This window comes from Sciurus carolinensis, chromosome 5 (genome assembly GCF_902686445.1).
Source record: "Sciurus carolinensis chromosome 5, mSciCar1.2, whole genome shotgun sequence".
Taxonomy (NCBI): Eukaryota; Metazoa; Chordata; class Mammalia; order Rodentia; family Sciuridae; genus Sciurus; species Sciurus carolinensis.
In genome coordinates this window covers 158,979,469-159,001,831 of record NC_062217.1, presented here as the reverse complement: position 1 = coordinate 159,001,831, position 22,363 = coordinate 158,979,469, and positions in this window count along the sequence as shown.

Here is a 22,363-nt window from a genome sequence, read left to right as displayed (position 1 = left end):
TTTGCCATTCAAATCTCAGTTTGAGCATCATTTTTTCAGAGGGATATCCTTGACTTCCAACCTTGGGCATTTCTGGAGGTCATCACATTGCCCCCATTTCAATTCTCTGAAAATTTGGTATTTCTTGTTTGTTTTTTTATTATTGTTCTCCCACAAAAGAATGTTGATGGTTCTCTAAGAGCAGGAACATTCTCTGCCTTATTTGCTATTGAAACTCCAACACTGGGTCAATTAGCTCTCACTGTGTAACAAACCATCTCTGAGGCTGAGTGGCTTAACACAGCACCCCACTTATTTTTTTTTGCTCATGATCCTGTGCATCCGTCAGCAATCCGGGGGGGGCTCTGTTGAGCCAGCTTATCTCTCGCCCCTGTGATATCAACTGCATCGCTTGTGCATCTGCGGTTAATGGTCCACTCGCACATCCAGGGGTTGTCTGACCACTAGCAAGGGTGATGGAGATGACCGTGTATTCACATGTCATTCTTCATCAGCAGACTTGCTTAGACTCTTTCATATGGTGATGGTCACAGGGTTCCTGGGAATAAAAGGAGAGGGCAAACCCCAAGGATTCAGCACTTTTCAAGGTCCTTGAAAATATCTTCTGAATGTTGGTCATTAGCAAATCAGGCTGGCCAAATCAGGTCCCATGGTCAAGATAAAAGAGGTAGAGAAATATACTCTTGAGGGGAGAAGTTTCTTCGAAGTCATGTTACAGAAAGTGAATACAGAGATGGGAAGACTTTATGCCTAGACAATTTACAGTAAGCACCTGGCACAGCACTTAGTGCATGGACTAATAAGTATTAATAAATACTTGAATGAATGAATGAATGAATGAAGGAGTTGACCAGATGGAATTCCAGGTCTCTTCCATCAGTTATAGTTTCTGAGACTATCATGTTTATCAGTTCATGGTTTCTGCCCTAAGACTTCATGTTCTAAAATCACTCTGAAATTCACCAGAGATTAGTAGTGACAGAGCTTGACTCCTGGGTGTGTGCTCATCAGAGGTCCTGTAGCCACAGTGGTGGATTCGCTTTGATGAGAACACTGGACATGTGTAGCAAGGATCACATTGTCAGAGACACAAACCTATCAATCTGGCATATAACTGATAGTGAATTTAAAAAGTCAGTTACTAATAGGCTGAGTTTTTGTAATCAGCCATAATTTATGTGTGTCCTTAAAACTGTGTGTGTTTGTGTGTGTGAACAGAGATTCAAACAGGAAGAATCTCCATTTTTATAATGCTATGATATTGCTCATTTTTTCACATTGGATGGATAATGACATGTAATAGATCAAATTAGGTTTTAAAACACATGCCCCAGTGCATCCCACCATTGTATACAACTGTAATCCACCAATAAAATCATGGAAAAATAAAATAAAATAATAAAACACATGCCATAGTGCCAGCCTACAAAGGTGGGGCCTATTTAGATAAGCTAAGAGACAGGGCTTTCACTACCTGGCATTTCAAAAATCTCCCCATTTTAATCTTTCTTACTTTTTTATACTGAGACCATGAGGATGCTGCCATGCTCTTCAGATTTGGATCAAAATTATCTTCTGGTGCACCCTCATTTGCCTCTTAATTTAATTCCACAGATGGACTTTTATTTAGAGGTTTTAGGGTCCCCACCCCTTCCCTGTCAGATTGAGAGACATCAAAAGCTGATGGTGGGGAACAAATAATTAGTTCTGTTGCTGACAAAGCTGTGCTGGAGACAGGCTTTAGACGTATAGCAGCACAGGCTGACTGGTAGTGGATCCCAGGACAAGACTACAACCTGACCAAAGGCTGTGCTAGTCACCCCTGTCTCTCTTGATGGGGACCTGTTTCAAAAGTAAGTCAGAAAAGAACAAACTAGAATCCTGGCTTCCAAGAAAAAGAAGAGAGAAACTACACCAAGATTCACTGCCTTTTTTTTTTTTTTTTTTTCTGTAAATGATCTCTTCTTTCAGAGAGAGGAGTGAGGATAGAGGTGGAATATTCATAGAAAGAAGCCAGGGAGGTTTCCTTAGGACCATATTTTGACCAGAATCTATTTTATAAGATTTGCTCTGAAAGACCCATGCTTCTCCTGCCTAACTCCCCAGAAACACAATCAAAACCCCCAAATAAAACCTGTGCTGCTTAAACATTCTAATTACATCAAACATGTCTATACCTTGGGCAAAATGTCATTATCCAAGGTTTGGATCCAGAAAAAGTTTGAGACTTTCTTGAGTTGTTTTATCTAACTTGCTGCTTTGGGTGTGACTTGAATCTTTCTCCTGTCAAGCCTCAGTACAGAATGAAGATAAGAACTCCTTAGCCAGTGGACAGAATTTTTGGTTGCAGACCCTGAATATTCCAATTGTTCAGTGAATTAAGGACTTCATTTCTAAGGTCCTTAGGTAGGTTGATCAGTCAGTCCAGGGTTTATGAAGAGGTTCCTCTATACCAAGAACTGTAATTGCTTGTAGCAGTATTGCCCAGTTGGTATGGTTGGTAAGTATCAGTGTTCCTCTGTGCTGTGTGAGTTACTATGAGAAGAGGGTAGGCATGTACACACCCATGTCACTCACTAGACTGTCAAGAATGTATTTCCAATGTGTGATACATATTAACATTTTCAAGTACAACTATTTTTCAAATGTATATAAGGGAAAAAATGCATTAGCACTTTGATTCCCACTATCGTCATTGTAAAGACACACACACACACACACACACACACACACACACACACACACAGTTTATTAACAGGCAAATGGGAATTTTATATCAGTTCTTCTTCTCTTTGAACATAAATTTTCATTCTACTTCCTGCATGGCATTTTATTCTGATGCAATGTATTTTATGTATGAAACCATTTGACAGAAAGCCCAATTATGCTTTTCTGCATCAAAATAGTATGCATAAATTGATAGGTAACTTATTATTGTCAGTGAACACAAAGCTCTACACACTAGTTTTTTTCTGTTAGTTATCATTAAAATTATTAATTCATATATTGGTCAAAACAAGAACTGTATTGAAATTTTTGAAAAATGTTCACTAATTAAAGCATAAAATTTTGTGGTAAATGTATTTCTTAATTGGATGAATAGGCTTTTATTTCAATTAGATTATATATTTTTAAATGAAAATCATTTGAGGATTCACATGAATTCTATTTCTCTCATTCTTTTTATCTTCAAAATGTAAATAATCACAAACCCTACTCAAGGTTTGTTACAACAGTTACACACAATTCTTTGAACTCCTTCTAAACTTCATGCAAAAAATTATAGTGATTTATCATAAAAATTATCATTAATGATCTGTTTATTGACAGCTCAGATTGAAGTCCCCTTCAATTTTATTGAAAACAAACTAAAAACTACCTGCCTTGCTAAAGGATTGGTTTCCAAGTCATTAGTCATTCACATTCTCAGCATCAATAATAGGACTTCAAACTGTGTCTTTATTTAGTGTCCTTGAGGTTTCTACATCAAGAGGTAATGCTTCTTAGTGGGAATTAGTATAGTCGATGTGCTGTTCTTCTGTAGGAGGAAAAGACATCCGACCACCATCCCAGTTGCCTGAGATCGATTCACATAAAGCCATACCTGCTGGTCATTGTGCTTATGAACCTACTCTCTGAAACAAAAACACCCAGATTTGTCACTTTAGATTAAGTCCATGACCTAAATATTCACATGATACCACTGTGACCTCACCTGACTTCAGAATTGGAGAGAGATACTCAATCGGCTCCTCTGAGTCAGTGTAAGCTAAATGTAGATCACCACTGTGCTATACTTGTAGTCTTCATCTGCACTAGTTGGAAGACTCCAGTTCTAAATGCTCAGACCTCTCTAAGTCTCCATTTCAATCTCTGCAATTTTTAGCCAAAAGAGAATTTAAATAATGATTATCTCTTCCAAATCTGAGTGTGCATTTTACAGGTAAAGAAGCTGCAGTCTATAAAAAAATAAGTAATTTGCTCCAAGGAATATAGCTAGTTCGTTAGTAAAAGAATGGAGCCCACAACTGAGGTCTTCTGTTTACAGAGTTGTGCACAGTTCCCAGGTTAGTGCTTTTTAGAATTCTATAATCTCAGAGTTGGGACTATGTGGAAAGGTTGGTTCAATCCTTACTCCATTTCGGAATCCCCTTCACAACATCATCTGGAGGTGAGCATCTGGTTAATGCAGAAATGTCCCCAGAAAAGGTAGCTTTAGCCATTGCATCATGTGCAATTCCATTTTTGAGCAGCTTTAAGTATTTGCTTCTTCTTTACATTGACCAGATTCCTTTCTATTTAATTTTAGTAAGTTATTTCTGATCTGCTTTCTGAAAGTTTCAAAATAAATGTAATACCTTTTTCATTGGACAGCTTTCAGTTATCAGAAGATTTTAATCATAATTGCAGTATCCTCTTTTCAGCTCTGTGTGTATGGCACAGTTAATAGAGTCACACAAAAAAACACGGGTTTACATGGGGGTCCAAAATCTGTGAAAATCATTGGCTACCTAAAGAAGACTCTCTGATGTTATTTACAGAGATACTATTTTACCTTTAAAAATGAAGTCCTTTGAATCTGTCATCTGAGATAGAACATTTTTCTCTCAAGTTCTCTTTCCACATCCAACTTCAACTTTCTTACCAAAGAATGTTATACTTGTTTAGCCAAATTAACTTGCCCTGCTTATGTGGAAGAAGCTTATATATCATTCAAAGTGCATGATTGGAGAGCACACTAAAGCTTGTATCAAGGATTGATTTTGCTGGTTACATGACATTCCCTAGCTAAAAACACTGATGCCTTGTTTCCCTGGAGAAGAAAAGGAAGTTAATTATGTGCCCAGTTCTTCTTCCAAATTCATCAGTTAAGAAAGTGACTCTTCCTTTCTCAGGAAGAATAAGTAAAGATGCAAAGAATGTGTCATTAGACCTGGGAGGGAAGAATTGAAGTTGCACTGTCCAAAATGGCATGCATAGAGTACCTATGACAAATCCACCTACGGTGCCTGACTTGATGATGAAATACTTCTCCCCAAGATCAGAAACAAGACCAGTACTTCCACTCTAGTCACTTTTGTCCAATGTTGTACTCTGGGTTCCAGTGAAAGAAATTAGCAAGAAAAAGAAATAAATGTCATTCATGTTGAAAAGGAAGAAGTAGAGCTATTTGCAGATGATATGAACTTGTACATAGGAAATTCTAAGGAATTCACTAAAAATTATAACAATTAATAAGCAAATTCAGCAAGTTTGCTGTATATAAGATCAATATATAGAAATCAACTGTTTGTATACATGAGCAATGAACAATCCACAAAAAAGTTACAAATCAAATGTCTGCTGGATTAGATGGCACCACAGAATCCTTAAAGTTGTATGCTGGGAATTGGCCCAGGAAAGTCACAAATATCATCTGATTTTTGAAAAAGTCTTTCCATTTTGCATGATCTCATAGCCTAGACCATGTATACGGGTATGACAAAACTGAAGAGATTCTTAGAGACTTGTGTCCCTGGTATGTAATGCTGTCAGAAAGTGGAGAGACATAATTCTGTAGGACATGATTTGGAGAACATAACAGATCATCCACAGATTATTTAAAATAGGGTCTTGAGTGATTTGGATGCTTCTAAGGGTATGATTAAATAATTTTGAGAAGTTAAGAGAGTACTTTCTAAAGTGTTGGGACAAATTTTATGTGTGTGTGTGTGTATGTGTGTGTGTGTGTGTGTGTGTGTATAGTTGATTTCTCCAAGCAAATGCAAATAGGTAGTGTGAGTCTGCTTGCAGGAGTATACTGAGAATGTGGAGCATAGCTATAACAACAAAAAGTAAGCAGCTGCCCTGGGGATTGACAGCAATGATGGTATTAAGATTTGAGGCTGTAGGAAAGCAGAGGGCACACTCTTATTAATGATACTTATATCTCGGACAATGCAGCCACCATGCCCATTTGTCTTCCTGACAGTTAGGACGAGGGTGAGTGTATAGGATAATGCATCTTATCTGGAGGCCTCGAGTTATCATGGGCTGTTGTCCTTCAATAGCCTCCCTTTTACTAGTAAATATGGGAACAGTTTTGGTAAGAATTTTGCTAAATTCAGACATTAAGGGTTCAGCTTCCAGATGTGTCTCACATCTGGACATTTGGACCTAGGCTTTCAGGGATAGATGTTAGGTCTGAGATTCTGCTAGTGGGAAATAGATCTGTGAAATCATTAAGTTGTGGACTGGGGACTATTCTCCTTCTGGATGTTTCAGACAGAAGTATTGCTTCATATGTAATGGTGGCACCCCATTTAGAAAGTGGGTCTGGTTTCGGTTGGCTCACTTCCTAGTGAGCGTGCTGACTGGCTTTGAGGGCAGAGAAGCAGGAGCTGTTGGGACAAAGGTAGAGGAAGGGATATTTGAGAATCCGAAGATAGGAACATTTTTTGTTATTCTAAGAAATGAAGGAAAACCAAAAGGGTTTATGGCAAAGAAGGTAGACCAGAATCATTTGGAAATAAAAAGTTTATCTTTGAAATTGTATGGAAATTTCTCACTTTTGTGCTTAAGGGCAATTGTGGGAAGAGTTGGGAGGCTACCTTTCAGAGGTTGTCATTCTGTCAAAGTATCCAGACTTTCCTCCTTCAAGCTAAAGCAGGGTAATTATTCTCCCAGTGTCTCCTTTCCTTATAGTAAAGACAATGTCTTGGTCTATATCAGACTCAGAGGTACCCTTGTTAATGGATTTATCTAACAGCTTAATCTGAATAGCTATTACTTTGGTCTATAGCTTCTCTCTCTCTCTCTTTCTTTCTTTTTCTTCCATCTGTCTGCCTTTTTGTGAGTCCAAGTATCATCAATATTTTAAAGTCCTCATACTTTAGGTGGTGGAGAGATTTTGCCATGCTGTCTTCTGCTTTTTTAACTAAACATGGTGGCCCTGATTTAAGAACATCAACAAAGAATGCAAATAGAGCAACTGTTATATCTTTATGCCTATCAAGACTACAGTATTCTCTTAAAATGAAGTTTAAGCAATTTCTGAAATTAGAGATGGACTTATTACTCTTCTATTTATAAAACTGGATTATTGACCCATCAGTTTTGTAGAAAAGACCTCTGGGATAGCTGCTAGTTAATACATCCTGTAGTTTCTCAGTAAGTTTTAGAATCTTTAAGTTACCCAAGGTCATGACCCAACTGATAGAGATAAGGTAGTACAGGATTAAAAGATCATGGAACAAATCTACATTCTTCATTTAACTGTCTTCTATCCAAGGGTTTAATTACAATATTGGTGTGAAGAAAAGTGAAGAGGGTCTGGTATAGGGTCAGAAATACTAAAAGGAGCAGAATAAGGGAGAGGAGAGGGTTAAGGTATCTAGAATGACAGGAGGAAGTTGATTTGGGGTTGGACCAAGAGAAAAAAGAAGAGAGTTTAAGTTCAAATTTTTAGATTCTGTATATTCTTATTAACTTTTTCTAAGGAGTCTCTAAGGGAAGTGAATTTAGAATTTTCTTCTCTTTTACGTGCCTATTAATAACAATGGAAAAACACTGCTCATCATTAATTATTTGGAAACTTCAAACCATTCACTCTCAGGTGTTATGAAAATGGATCTTCTTATACACATCTCAGACTTGCCAGAGGGGTCACTGAAGTTCAAAACTGCCCTCAGTATGATCCCAACAGGTCAGAAGCCAGTGGATGCAGAATTTTGAGGAGAAAAAGAGACAACTAGGCACTGGGATTCCAAACCTACCTTGTTCAGGAGAGCCCTGAGTAGTTAGGTACAACAAGTCCAAAAGACCAAACCAAAGATGATTAAAAAGAAAAAAAATTGGAGAGTTAGGTGGCACTTCAATGCCAAGGAAGCAGAACTCTTGTTCATTTGGATTAGAACTCACCCAGCTGTGGGACTTCTGGAAGGGAAGACATCAAAAGTCTTTGATGCTCTCTGATATCATCAAAGTGGTCCAGGTAGAACCAAAAAGTTAGTCCCTGTCCAAATGATGGCACCAAAAAACCTTGGAAGAAAATTAACCAGGACATGGATAAATATGCCTTTGCTTAAACTGACTGAGCACAAGAAGGCTCCAAAAAGCATTCTGACTTAAGAGAGAACGGTGCAGAGTTTTAAGAGTGATAGAAAGAGGGATCAGCAAGGCTTAGCCACTTTGGGGAATAGTTTGTTTCAGAAGAGAGAATGGAACCCACTAGTTGGGATATGGTGGTTCCATTCACAGTCCTTTGAGGAATCTGCATACTGTTTTCTTTCTTTCTTTTTTTTTTTTTGTTTATAACAGCTTTATTATTATTTTGTTAAATTTATTTTTATTGTAAACAAATGGGATACATGTTGTTTCTGTTTGTACATGGAGTAACAGCATACCATTTGCATAATCATACATTTACATAGGGTAATGATGTTTGATTCATTCTGTTATTTTTTCCTTCCCCCCCACCCCTCCCATCCCTCTTTTCCCTGCATACTATTTTCCAAAGTGGTTGTACTTATTGGCAGTCCCACCAACAATATATGAGAATATGCCTCTTCCCCCACATACTTGCTAGCATTTATTATTATTTGTATTCTTTTTAAATTTAATTTTTATTTGTTCTAATTAGTTATACATGACAGAATACATTTATGCATTTTGATAAATCATACATAAATGGAGTATAATTTCTCATTTTTCTTTTTGTACATATTGTAGGATCACCAGTCATGCAGTTATATATGTACATGAGGTAATAACATGTGTTTTACTCTATTATCCTTCCTACCCCCTCACCCCTTCCCCTCCCTTTACTCCCCTCTACCTTATCTAAAGTAACTCTATTCTTCCCTAGTGCCCCCTACCCTATTGTGAATTTGAATATGCATATCAGAGAAAATATTCGGTCTTTGGTTTCAATTAGAGAAAACTAGTCTAAGATTTCATCTCACTCCAATCAGAATGGCAATTATCAAGAATGTAAGCAACAATAAATGTTGACAAGGATATGGGGGAAAAGGTACACTCATACATTGCTGGTGGGGAAGCAAAATGGTGCAACCATTATGGAAAGCAGTATGGAGATTCCTTAGAAAACTTGAAATGGAACCACCATTTGACCCAGCTATCCCACTCCTCGATTTACATTCAAAGGACTTAAAATCAGCATACTACAGTGACACAGCTGCATCAGTGTTAATAGCATCTCAAGTCACAATAGTTAAACTATGGAACCAATCTAGTTGCCCTTCAACAGATGAATGGATAAAGAAAATGTGTGTGTGTATATGTGTATATATACACACACACACATTATGGAATATCATTCAGCTTTAAAGAAGAATGAAATTATGGCATTTGCTGGTAAATGGATGGAGTTGGGGAATATCATGGAAAGAAATAAGTCAAACCCAAAAATGCTTTCTCTGATATTATTTGTATTCTTGATGATTGGCATTCTAACTGAGTGAAATGAAATCTCAATGTAGTTTTGATTTGCATTTCCCTGATTGCTAGGGAGGTTGAACATTATATATATATATATATATATATATATATATATATATATATATATATTTGTTGGCCATTTGTATTGCTTCTTTTGAGAAATGTCTGTTTAGTTCATGTGCCCAAGAGCCAAGTTATAAAACCAGCCCAGGTGCCTGACAAGATGAATGGATTAAGAAGATGTGGCATTTCCATACAGTGGAGTTTTAATCAGTCATAAAGAAGAATGAAACTATGGTATTTGCTTGTAAATGGATGGAACTGGAGAACATGCTAAGAAAAATAAGTTAGACTCAAAGTCAAAGGTCAAACATTTTCTTTCATATGCAGAAGGTAGAGAGCAAAATAAGCAAAAGAAAAAGAAAAAAAAGAAGTCCCATGGAAATAGAAGGGGATCAGTGGAGTTGAGGAAGGGGGTAGAGGGAGGAGGGGATGGAAAAAGGAAAGATCTGCAAAGTGAAATTGACCAGATTATGCTGTGTTCATAAATACACCACCGTGAATTTTGGCCTCATGTATATCTATAATGCACCAAATAAAAAAGCAATAAATAAAAAGAAGGAAGACCAGTAGAGGAAGGGGAACAGGGAGAAAGAGAAGGGGAGGGAAAGAGAAAGTACTGGGGACTGAAACAGAACAAATTATATTCCATACATGTATGATTATGTATGTTTTTCAGTCCCCGGAGAACTCTAAGATCCTCTTGCTGCAGAACAAAAGCTAACCTACCTTACCTGAGGTTTGAGACCTTTCCAGTGCAACACCATGATGTAACTGACCATGGTAGACACTCTGGTGCCCTAAGACCATCTCTTGGCCCGACTTTGATTTTAGCAGCTGCTGTGGTGAGCAGCTCCCGGGGACTAATCCTTACTCCATGATGACTGTGTCTCACCTCAAGCATAAGATTCTACTGTCTTCTCTAGAGCAGAGAAATCAACACCCTTAGGGACAAACCTCAATCAGTGGGTGACTAGAGCCTATGGACTAGGGCCCCTTGCTTCCCATTATTCAGGTGTGAATTTCTGTATGATTCTTAGTGGGTACCAAGGAAATTGGGTCCCTATGACTTACAGATAAAACTCAGCTAATGCATCCTTAGAGTGATCGTCCTTCCTTTCCTGTTTCACCCTACCTACTATCTTCCTGCTGCTCTGGGGCTTTGCTCCTATACGTATCTAAGTCCTCCTCTCAGGCTTGGGGATGAGGGTGAGGATTAAAGTTAGACATCAGTTATACCAGACATCAGTTATACTATCTGGTTCAGGGCTGCATCTTCTTTATATTGGGTGCTGCTAATATTGATCTCCCCTTCCAAGGAGAGGTACTGGAACACTGCAGGGTCACAATAAACCTGCAGGGGAGAAATTTCAGTACCTCAGATATTCACTGCTAGAGGGGAATATACAGAAACAATATGAAAAAACAGGGGAAGAAAGTGTCCCTAACAAACCAAGATGCTATTGTGATAGAATCCAATGACAGCATGGCAGTAGAAATGACAGAAAAAGAGTTTAGAATCTGCATAATTAAAATGATACCTGAAGCAAAAGTTGAGATAAGAGAGCAAATGCATGACCACTCCAATAAACAGTTAAAAGAGCAAATGCAGGAAGCAAAAGAATACTTCAATAAGGAGATAGAGATTCTGAAAAAAAAAATACTTGAAGTGAAAGGAACAATAAACCAAATTAAAAACTCAATAGAAAGCATCACCAACAGAATAGATCTCATGGAAGACAGAATCTCAGACAATGAAGACAAAATATTTAATCTGAGAAGATGTTAACAAATCATGACAGAACTTCCAAGAATTATGGGACATCATTAAAAGAGCAAATTTAAGAATTACTGGGATTGAGGAAGGCACAGGGATACAAACCAAAGGAATGAACAATGAAATAATATCAGAAAATTCCCCAAGCCTGAAAAATGAAATGGAAAATCAAATACAAGAGGCTTACAGAACACCAGGTGCACAAAATTACAATAGATCCACACCAACGCACATTATATGAAAATAACTCACATACAAAATAAAGATAGGATTTTAAAGGCTACAAGAGAAAAGCATCAGATTACTTAAAAGGGGAAACCAATACCGATATCAGCAGATTTCTCAGCCCAGACCCTAAAAGCAAGAAAACCTAGAACAATATATTTCAAACTCTGAAAGAACGTGGATGCCAACCAAGAATCCTGTACCCACCAAAACTAACCTTCAGATTTGATGATGAAATAAAATCTTTCCATGATAAACAAAAGTTAAAGAATTTGCAAATAGAAAGCCTCCACTACAGAACATTCTCAGCAAAATATTTCATGAGGAGGAAGTGAAAAACAACAATACAAGTCAGCAAAGGGGGGAATTATCCTAAAGGAAAAGCCAATCAAAGGAGAAACCAAGTCAAGTTAAAAACCAAAAATAACCCAAAATGACCAGAAATACAAATCATGTCACAATAATAACTCTGAATTTTAATGGCCTAAACTCAATAATCAAAAGACATAGGCTGGCAGATTGGATTAAAAAGAAAGACCCAACAATATGCTGCCTTCAAGAGACTCACCTTATAGAAAAAGACATCCACAGACTAAAGGTGAAAGGATGGGAAAAATATACCATGCACGTGGACTCATTAAAAAAGCAGGAGTCTCCATCCTCATATCAGATAAAGTGGAATTGAAACCTAAGTTAGTCAGAAGGGATAAAGAAGAACATTTCCTACTGCTTAAGGGAAGCATAAAGAGCAAGACAAAACAATTTTAAATATTTATGCCCCATACAATGGAGCATCTGTGTATATCAAACAAACCCTTCTCAATTTTAAGAATCAAATAGACCAAAATACAATAATAGTGGGTGACTTTAACACACTGCTCTCACCACTGGATAGATTCTCCAAACAAAAACTGAACAAAGAAACTATAGAACTAAATAATACAATCAATGATATAGACTTAATGGATATTTACAGAATATTTCATCCATCATCGAGCGAATATACTTTCTTCTCAGCAGTTCGTGAATCCTTCTCCAAAATAGATCATATGCTATGCCACAAAAAACCATTAGTAAATACAAAAAAATAGAGATACTCTCTTGTATCCTATCAGATCATAATGGAATACAATTAGAAATCAATGATAAAATAACAAGCAAAAACTACTCCTATACCTGGAGACTAAATAACGTGCTATTGAATGATGCAATGATAACAGAAGACATCAGGGAAGAAATCAAAAAATTCTTAGAGGTAAATGAGAATAACAAAACAACATATCAAAATCTCTGGGACACTCTGAAAGCAGTACTAAGAGGAACGTTCATTCTATTGAGCTCATATATTAAAAACATAAAAAGTCAACAACTAAATGACCTAACATTACATCTCAAAGACCTAGAAAAAAGAAGAACAAATCAACACCAAAAATAGAAGACAAGAAATAATTAAAATCAGAGCTGAAATCAATGAAATTGAAACAAGAGAAACAATTCAAAAAATTGACAAAACAAAAAGTTGATTCTTTGAAAAAGTAAGCAAAACTGATTTTAGTCACACTAATGAAGAGAATGAGAGAGAAAATTTGTGATGAAAAAGGAAAGATCATGATAGACACCATTGAAATATATAGCATAATTAGAAGCTACTTTGAAAATCTAAATTCCAACAAAATAGAAAATATTGAAGACATTCACAAATTTTTAGACATATGATCCTCCCAAACAGAATCAGGAAGACGTACACAATTAAAACAGACCAATTTCAAGCACCAAAATAGAAGCCATCAAAGGCCTACCAACAAAGAAAAGTCCAGGACCAGGTGGATTCTCAGCCAAATTCTATAAGACCTTTAAAGAACTAATACCAATACTTCTCAAAGTATTCTAGGAAATAACAAAAGGAGGGAACCCTTTCAAACTCATTCTATGAGGTTAGCATCACTCTGATACCAAAACCAAAGACTCGTCAAGGAAAGAAAACTTTAGACCAATATCCCTGATGAACATAAATGCAAAAATCCTTAACAAAATACTGGGAAATTGCAAACAAAAATATATTTAAAAGATAGTGCACCATGATCAAGTGGGTTTTATTCCAGGGATGCAAGTTTGGTTCAATATTCAGAAATCAATAAATGTAATTCATCACATCAATAGACTTAAATAATCATATGATTATTTCAATAGATGCTGAGAAAGTGTTTGATAAAATACAGTACCCTTCATGCTTAAAACACTATAAAAAATAGGAATAGTAGGAACATACCTCAACATTTTAAAGGCTATCTATGCTGAGCCCTTGGTCAACATCATTTTTGATGGAGAAAAACTGAAAGCAATCCCTCTAAAAACTGGAACAAGACAGGGATGCCCTCTTTCACCACTTCTATTCAACATTGTCCTTGAAACACTAGCCAGAGCAATTAGATAGACCAAAGAAATTAAAGGGATACAAATAGGAAAAGAAGAACTCAAGCTGTCACTATTTGCCAATGACATGATTCTTTATTTAGAGGATCCAAAAAACTTCACTAGAAAACTTCTAGAACTAACAAATGAATTCAGCAAAGTAGCAGGATACAAAATAAATACACATAAATCTAAGGCATTTCTTTTAATCAGTGATGAATTCTCTGAAAGAGAAATTAGGAAAACCATTCCATTCACAATAGCCTCAAGAAAAATAAAATAAAATACTTGGGAATCAATCTAAGAGGTGAAAGACTTCTACAATGAAAACTATAGAATACTAAAGAAATAAATTGAAGAAGACCTTAGAAGATGGAAATATCTCCCATGTTCTTGGATAGGCAGAATTAATATTGTCAAAATGGCCATTCTACCAGGGGTGCTATACAGATTCAATGCAATTCCAATTAAAATCCCAATGACATTCCTCATAGAAATAGAGAAAGCAATCATGAACTTCATCTGGAAGAATAAGAGACCTCGAATAGCCAAAGTAATCCTGAGCAGGAAAAGTGAAGCAGGAGGTATCACAATACCAGACCTTAAACTATACTACAGAGCAATAGTAACAAAAAGGGCATGGTATTGTCACCAAAGTAGACAGGCAGACCAATGATACAGAATAGAAGACACAGAGATGAACCCACAAAAATATAGTCACCTTATACTAGACAGGTGCCAAAAACAGAATGGAGAAAAGATAGCCTGTTCAGCAAAGGATGCTGGGAAAACTGGAAATTCATATGTAGTAAAGTGAAATTAAACCTCTATCTCTCACCCTGCACAAAATTCAACTCACAATAGGTCAAAGACTTAGGAATTAGACCAGAGACCCTGCACCAAATAGAAGACAAAGTAGGCCAAATCTTCATCATTGGCTTAGGATCAGACTTCCTTAACAAGACTCCCAAAGCACAAGAAATTAAAGCAAGAATCAATAAATGAGATGGACTCAAACTAAAAAGATTTTTCTCAGCAAAGGATACAATCAATAATGTGATAAGAGAGCCTACAGAGTGGGAGAAAATCTTTTTCACATGCACTTCAGATAGAGCACTTATCTCCAAAATTTATAAAGAATTTACAAAACTTTACACCAAAAGTGCAGAGAACCCAATCATTAAATGGGTCAAGGAACTGAACAGACACTTTACAGAAGAAGACATACAGGCAATTAATAAATATATGAAAAAGTGTTCAATATCTCTCATAATTAGAGAAATGCAAATTAAAACAACTCTAAGATTTCATCTTACTCCAATTAGAATGACTATTATCAAGAACACAAACAATAGTGGATGTTGGCATGGATGTGGGGAAAAAGGCACACTTTTACATCACTGGTAGAATTGCAAATTGGTGCAGCCACTCTGGAAAGCAGTGAGGAGAATCCTTAGAAAACTTGGAATGGACCCACCTTTTGACTCAGTTATCCTACTCTTTGGTTTATACCCAAAGAACTTAAAATTAGCATACTACAGTAATGCAGCCACATCAATTTTATAGCAGGTCAGTTCATAATACTAGATTGTGGAACCAACCTAAATGCCCTTCAACAGATGAATGGATAAAGAAACTATGGTATATATACACAATGGAATATTATTCAACCATAAAGAAGAAGAATATTATGGCATTTGCAAATAAATGGATGGAATTGGAGAATATCATGCTAAGTGAAATGAATCAATCCTAAAAAACCAAAGATGGAATGTTTTCCCTGATAAGTGAATGATGATATATAATGAGGGTGGTAGGGTGAGGAGTGAGAAAAGAATGGAGGGACTTTAGATTATATAGAAGGAAATGAGGGGGGTATGAAAAATGGTGGAATGAGACAGACATCATCACCCTAGGTACATGTATGATTACACAAATGGTATGACTCTACATTGTGTGCAACCACAGAAAGGAAATGATGTACCCCATTTGTTGTACAATGAATCAAAATACAGTCTGAAAAAATAAAAAAAAATTAATAAATAAAAGAAAATGTCCATCTGTTATGAAACTATGAAGAAACACATTTGCATTCTCAAATTAGGAAAGTAAATTCTTTCCAGGTTATGGAGTTAAGAATTATGCTCTTCCTGTTTTTTCATACAGTAACCAGAAGTTAGACTGTCTCTTTTTCCTATCTGTCTTCTATGATTACTTCAAAATATAACATTGTTTTATTCTGATAATGAGAGTAATACATTTGTACCATACAAAATTCATAGAGATAATGGGGAGTGGGAAGGGTTAGTGTTGGGGTTGGAGTTGGGTTTAGGGAGGGGGGCAGGAATGGAGGAAGGAAGGACTGTATAGATAGAGGGGAGGGGTGGTAGGGGTGGGGGGGAAGGGAAAAAATGGCAGAATGAATCAAACAACATTACCCTATGTAAATTTTTGATTACACAAATGGTATGCCTTTACGCCATGTACAGACAGAGAAACAACATGTATCCCATTTGTTTACAATAAAAAAAAAATTCATAGAGAAAGCATAGAGGAAAAAAATAAAAGTAACTAGCCACCCCCACCCAAAGGCATCCAAAATTATCACGTTAGTTTAATAGGCATTTAAAACTTAATCTAGTTTTTAAATACTGTATATTTAAATATTAACATAGTAAAATTTAAGTACCAATAAATTAAAATCAATCAAAGTCATCATGCCTATTTAAAATCTGCTTTTTTCAGATCAACTTTGTAATTATTTTCATCATTCAAAAACAACCAGAGGTATTTTGATAGATATGCATTAAAATCTTACATTTTTAGGTGTATCTGACATTATAAAATTCAGTGTCCTTACCAAGGAACCAAAGCATAATTTCCACATACTTAAGCATCCTTTCATGTCCTTTAGGAGAGATTTATAGTCCTTCACGTAGGTTCCAAGTGTTCTTACTATTCTTACTAAATTTATTCTTAGATATTTTATATTTGGGGGAAACCTTTTCTACTATATTTTAAAATTAATCAGAAAAGATAATTGTTTTGCATGTTTGTGTTTTACTGTTCAGTATACTAAGTTGTTTTTTTCTTTCTTTCTTTTTTTTTTTTTTTTTTTTACTAAACCTATGCTTTTTCAAGTCGTTCTCCTGAATCTTCCAATTAGGTAAGGTGGTTAAAAGAAAGTGAGGTTCCCCCCTGCCTTCTTACACAATAAGCACCTTCCTTCATCTTGCTCTTTGCCTACGCATTATCTTATTGTCCGAGGAGTTGTGGTGGGTTAGTCGGATTGGTCAGAATCTAGCAAAGCTAAATAGGTCACTTTTATCAGTATGTACTGAATGTGTGTATGTGTGTGTGTTTTACTTATCAGATTTTGGTTATTAAAATGATGCTAGCTTCAGAAAACAAATTGGGACTCTTCAACTCTTTTTATGAAAGAGTTAAAACAACATGAGTGTTTTCTACTCCTTAAAGAAGTCAAGTGTAAAACTCATCTGATATCTGACATCATGGAGGTTGTTCTTGGAATTAGAGGGAAAAAGCCTTCTTTGATTCTTACAATTCTTATTTTCTACTTCTCAAGTTAACGTTGATCTTTTATATTCTCCCAAAATATTATAAATGTCATTACAATGCTTTAATGGCATTTAAAACTTTTTGTTTTTTCTATACCTCTAATGGACTCTCATTTCTAATGGAAGATAGTCCTTTCCACTAACCCACAGTCTCCCATTCTCCCCACTGCAGATGTATCTGTTTCCCCTACATGTAAAATTATTTTATAGAACAATCTCTTTGGTTTATTAAGGGTTTTTTGTCTCTTTGCTTTCTAATTCACTTCTGCTTTCACTTTATTCAACCTTTTCTACTACTTAGGCAAATTTTGTTAATTTCCTAACTTCTTAAACTGAACAATTATTTCCTTTATATTTATTCTTTAGTCTTTAACAATGAAGCATTTATGATGATGTGATTTCATTTCAGTACAGTTTTGACCATATCTCATAAATTTGATATGTGGAAGTTTTATGGTAGCTATTCTCTGCACTGTTCATTTCCTCCATGATGTAAAGTTTATTCAGAAGAATGCTTTAGAGTTTCCAAGGTTTTAAAATTGAAATATTCATTATTAAACTTCTGTTTTTATTGCTTTATTTCCCGTCATCCCATTTAAGAGTATCTGCTTCTTAGGAAGGTGGAATTGCAGTGTATTTTCTGTAAAATCTCCAATTATCTATCTCTTAGTTGTCTTATACTTAGCTTGGATTGCTTGGTCAGATTTTTTTGGCATGTTTCTCACTCTGCTTCTCTAAATAGTAAAGTCAACTTGAGGATGGAACGCACATTTTATCATTCTTTGTGTGTCCACACATTATTTTACATTTTAAACGTATTATGTGATCAATAACTCTAAGTGCATTACTTTATATTTCAGGGATAGTTAAGCTGATACAGCTTACCCAGGGATCAAAACCCTTGCTAAGTGATGATATGACTGACCATTTGATTAAAATGCACTTACAATATGTGTCCCCCTTCTGGTCCTGAAGTGTATCATAGGAGGGCATCCTTTCTTGACAATGATCGGTCACATGATAACTGGTATGATCAATACTCACCGTTTGTTGAGCCCATCTACTTTCCAGGCACTGCTTTAGAAACTTTGAAAAAATATTATTTCATAATCCTCACCGTTTCTCCTTCAGGTAGGCATGATCATGATCCTATTTCACAGAGGAGGAAAATGGAACCTGAGACCAGCACCCTGCCCAGGCTCTTTCAACTGGCAAAGACGAAGCCTGGATTGGATCCTGCATCTTTTTCCTTTACTTCTGCTCCACTTGTGTCTTGTTAATTTCTTCTTTCATTTGCTTACTCATTCTCTCTTTTATTCTGTCCCAAATTCAAACAACTAAATATTTGCTGATTAATTTGCCTAATATAGTACTAAAAGGCAAAGAACATAAATGTGAATAAAGCATGTTTTTGGTGACCATTCAGCATCCACTGGGGTCTTTTCTTTTACTTATTCCAAATCTGGAAAATCTTAACAGAATGTACTCATTGTCCCTGGTCTTCCCTGGCGTCCCTCTGCTTGTCTTTCTCTGCTCCCACGACATTCAGGTATTTACCTCAAGAGTTTGTCCAAGCTGAGTTGGATACTGGCTGCCAAAACTGGAGTGGGTGAACTCTGCTCTTTGTATGTGCAGAAAGAACTAGGGTTTTAATGACCTTTCTCCACCCACCCTCAACTGTGTTTCCCTTAGGACAAAAATATGAGTTTAAAGCCAAAGTCAATTACAACAGTGTTATTATTTCTTATGGAGAAAATTGATGTTGTTAACCTGCAATATGTGCCAGACTCCAGAAACTTACCCAGAAACCATTCTTGGAGACAGGAACACAAGCTTTAGAAACATGTTTTATATGAAAAAAACCAAAAAAAAAAACAAAAAAACAATCAGTCTTTGTTTGCCCAGACTGTTGGTCATATGAGCTCAGAACAAACTTCATGAGCTCTCATCCATAACATCTTCTCTTCTACATCTTGGCCTCTTTTGTGGCACATTACCCAGTTCTGGCCCACATAATTGCCATCGGACCACCTGTCAATCACCGTGCACCACCTAGCGTGACAAAGATTGGACTAGAGAATGGAAATGAGGGTGGGGCTCCCTGGACCCTGCCTCCCTGATTTGAAATCTTCCATGAGTTTTTGGTTTTGCTGAGATTTCAGCTCTTAACCAGAATCATCATCACCATTATCTTGTCATTTCCCACCATTCTTTCTTCCTTCACTCTGTTTTTTTCTTGCTATTCAAAACTCTTAAATTATATGATTATTAATCTATTTGTGCTTTCCCTCTCAATAGCAAATAAGGCAGGCACTTTATTACTGTCTCCATAGTGCTAAAACAGTGTCCAACCTAGACTCAGCCCTCAGCATAGATTTGTTGAATGATTAAATGAATCATAATGAATCATCATAATGATCTTTACTGTTTTCTTTTGTTCACCATGTTCCCCATAATCTTCCCCAGCTTCTTCATCACCTTTATTATTGTTAATAGTAACATCATTTTGTCATGGCCTCTCACACAGCAGTGGTGCTTTGTAATTCCTATGGAAACTTCCCATCACTGTTTCCTCTGATATTCTCAGTGCTCATTCCTCTTCTCAGGTGAAATAGACATGTGACAATTATTGTTCTGCATTCACAGATGAGGACATTAACCATCGAAGAAGTCAATGAACTTGCTAGGAGTCACAGTCGGGAATAGGAGCAAGGCCACTGCATTGTTTGTTCCTCTGCCATGGTGCTTCGGACTCACTCTGCTCGGGGCAAGGGTTGTTTGTAAATAACTTTTGAAGCAAGTTCCTTTCCTTCTTAAATCTCACAAACACTTTACTTGAAGCAGTGATTACATTCAGAAAGGAGTAGCTCTCCTGACCACATCACCTCCCACAGGTACCACCTTCATGTCATCACCTTGGTAATTAGGCTTCAACATTTGAATTTTAAAAGAACATTCAGATCATAGCAAGGACCAAATGGCACCAAAGTCCTCCATGATTTGATCTCTTGCTTCCTCTTCAGCCTTTGCACCCCACATCCCAGTGCTCTAGCCATAAGGATGTTTTAGTCAGCTGTGTTGCCGCAGTGATAAAAGGACCTGACCAGAACAACCACAGAGGAGGAAAGGTTTATTTAGGGGCTCATGGTTTCAGAGGGCTCAGTTCATAGACAGTGGGCTCCATTCCTTGAGGCTCAAGGTGAGACAAAAACATCAGGGCAGAAGAGATGTCGGAAGAAAGCAGCTCTCTTGATGATCAGGAAGCAGAGAGAGATTTCACTCACCAGATACCCAGTATATACCCCAAGGCACGCCCCCAGGAACCCACCTCCTCCGGCCATACCCCACTCGCCTTCAGTTACCACTCAGTTAATCTCTTGGAAGATTAATTCACTGATTGGGTTAATACCCTCTAAACCTTCTTGCATTTTCTCACATGTGAGCTTTTGGGGGACACCTAATATTTAAACCTTAACAAAGGAACTGTTTGCATGTTCTAAGAAGCCCTGGTTTTCTCAACTATTTTTTACATACCATTCAACCATCTTTTTTCATGTCCCTAACTCCTGTACTATCCATTTTCATGTCCCTAACCCCCTGCCCCAATCTGCCTGTTTCAAGAAGACTTTTCAGGTTCCCTCTACCTAAAATTGACCACTCCTCCTTTGGATGATGTTTATACCCTATAACATATCTTCTACAGCCTCTTTGGAAAATTAGTATATATGACAGATTCTTAAGCCTCTTGAGGGTAGTAAGTATGCTAGCATTTTTTGTCACTCTACCTAACACTGACTGATAAAGGTAGGTAACATTTACTGAACACTTTCTATCTGCCACCCACTAGGACTATTGATTTATATACATCTTTAATATAATCCTCATGATCCTATGAAGAAAGCATCATTATTGCATACATTCTAAAAATGAGAGAGTGAGTTCCAGGGTGGTTAGATTTCAAGCCAAGGTCACCTCTTTAGTACTATCGGCAAACAAATGAATATATTCAGTTCCATATACAAATTTGAACTTGAATCCTTAGCACCTAGCCAAGAACATAAACACATTTTAATGGATGTGATTCAATGATAAGAAAGAAAAATCACATGAAATGATCTCTAATCTCCTACTTGTGCCCTATGCTCAACTTTGCTTGGGACAGGTATCTTGTGAATGATATGCCTCGTTCAAATAGAGTTCCCATTCACAACCAGGGCATTTCTTCTTTTGTGTTTAAAAATTAAGAGGAACTGGCTTCAATGTTCTTAACAACTCTCCCTGTACCTGTTCTGGTGGGAAGATATGGTGGGTGGTATTCTCAACAATGTGACCTATTAACATGGCTTTCTTTTCTTGATGCATTTTCCATCTAACAAAAGGTGTCCCAGCAGTAAGTCCCAATTGCAGCGATTGTGCACCATTTCCGGGCCCCTCCCAGGCTGCCTTCACATGAATACATTCTGACTAAGAAGGTTGTGTTACCCACACAGGATGCCTACTTCAGCATACTTAACCAAGTCACCAAGCCTCTTGCCTGTTTTCTTCCTAGAGTCTAGCTTAAGAAAAGTAGCTTCTTAACAAACTTCTCAAACCCATAATTATAATAATAATTTCCTTGATCCGTGGCACTGTTTTCAAAATTTCAGAATAAAACAAATGCACACAGGGAGAATTCTTTTCTCCTGACTTCTAGGAAAATCAAGAAAGCTTCAGAACTTGGGTTGAAAAGAATGAATGTATTTGCCTTTATCTTCGCTAATCCAAATGTGGCCTTTGTCAAAACACAAGTGAACTCACCATGAATGTGAGCAGGTCTCCATTCTCCTCTAAGACACCTGAAACCACACTGGTTTTTCTTAAAGGATAGTTGAGA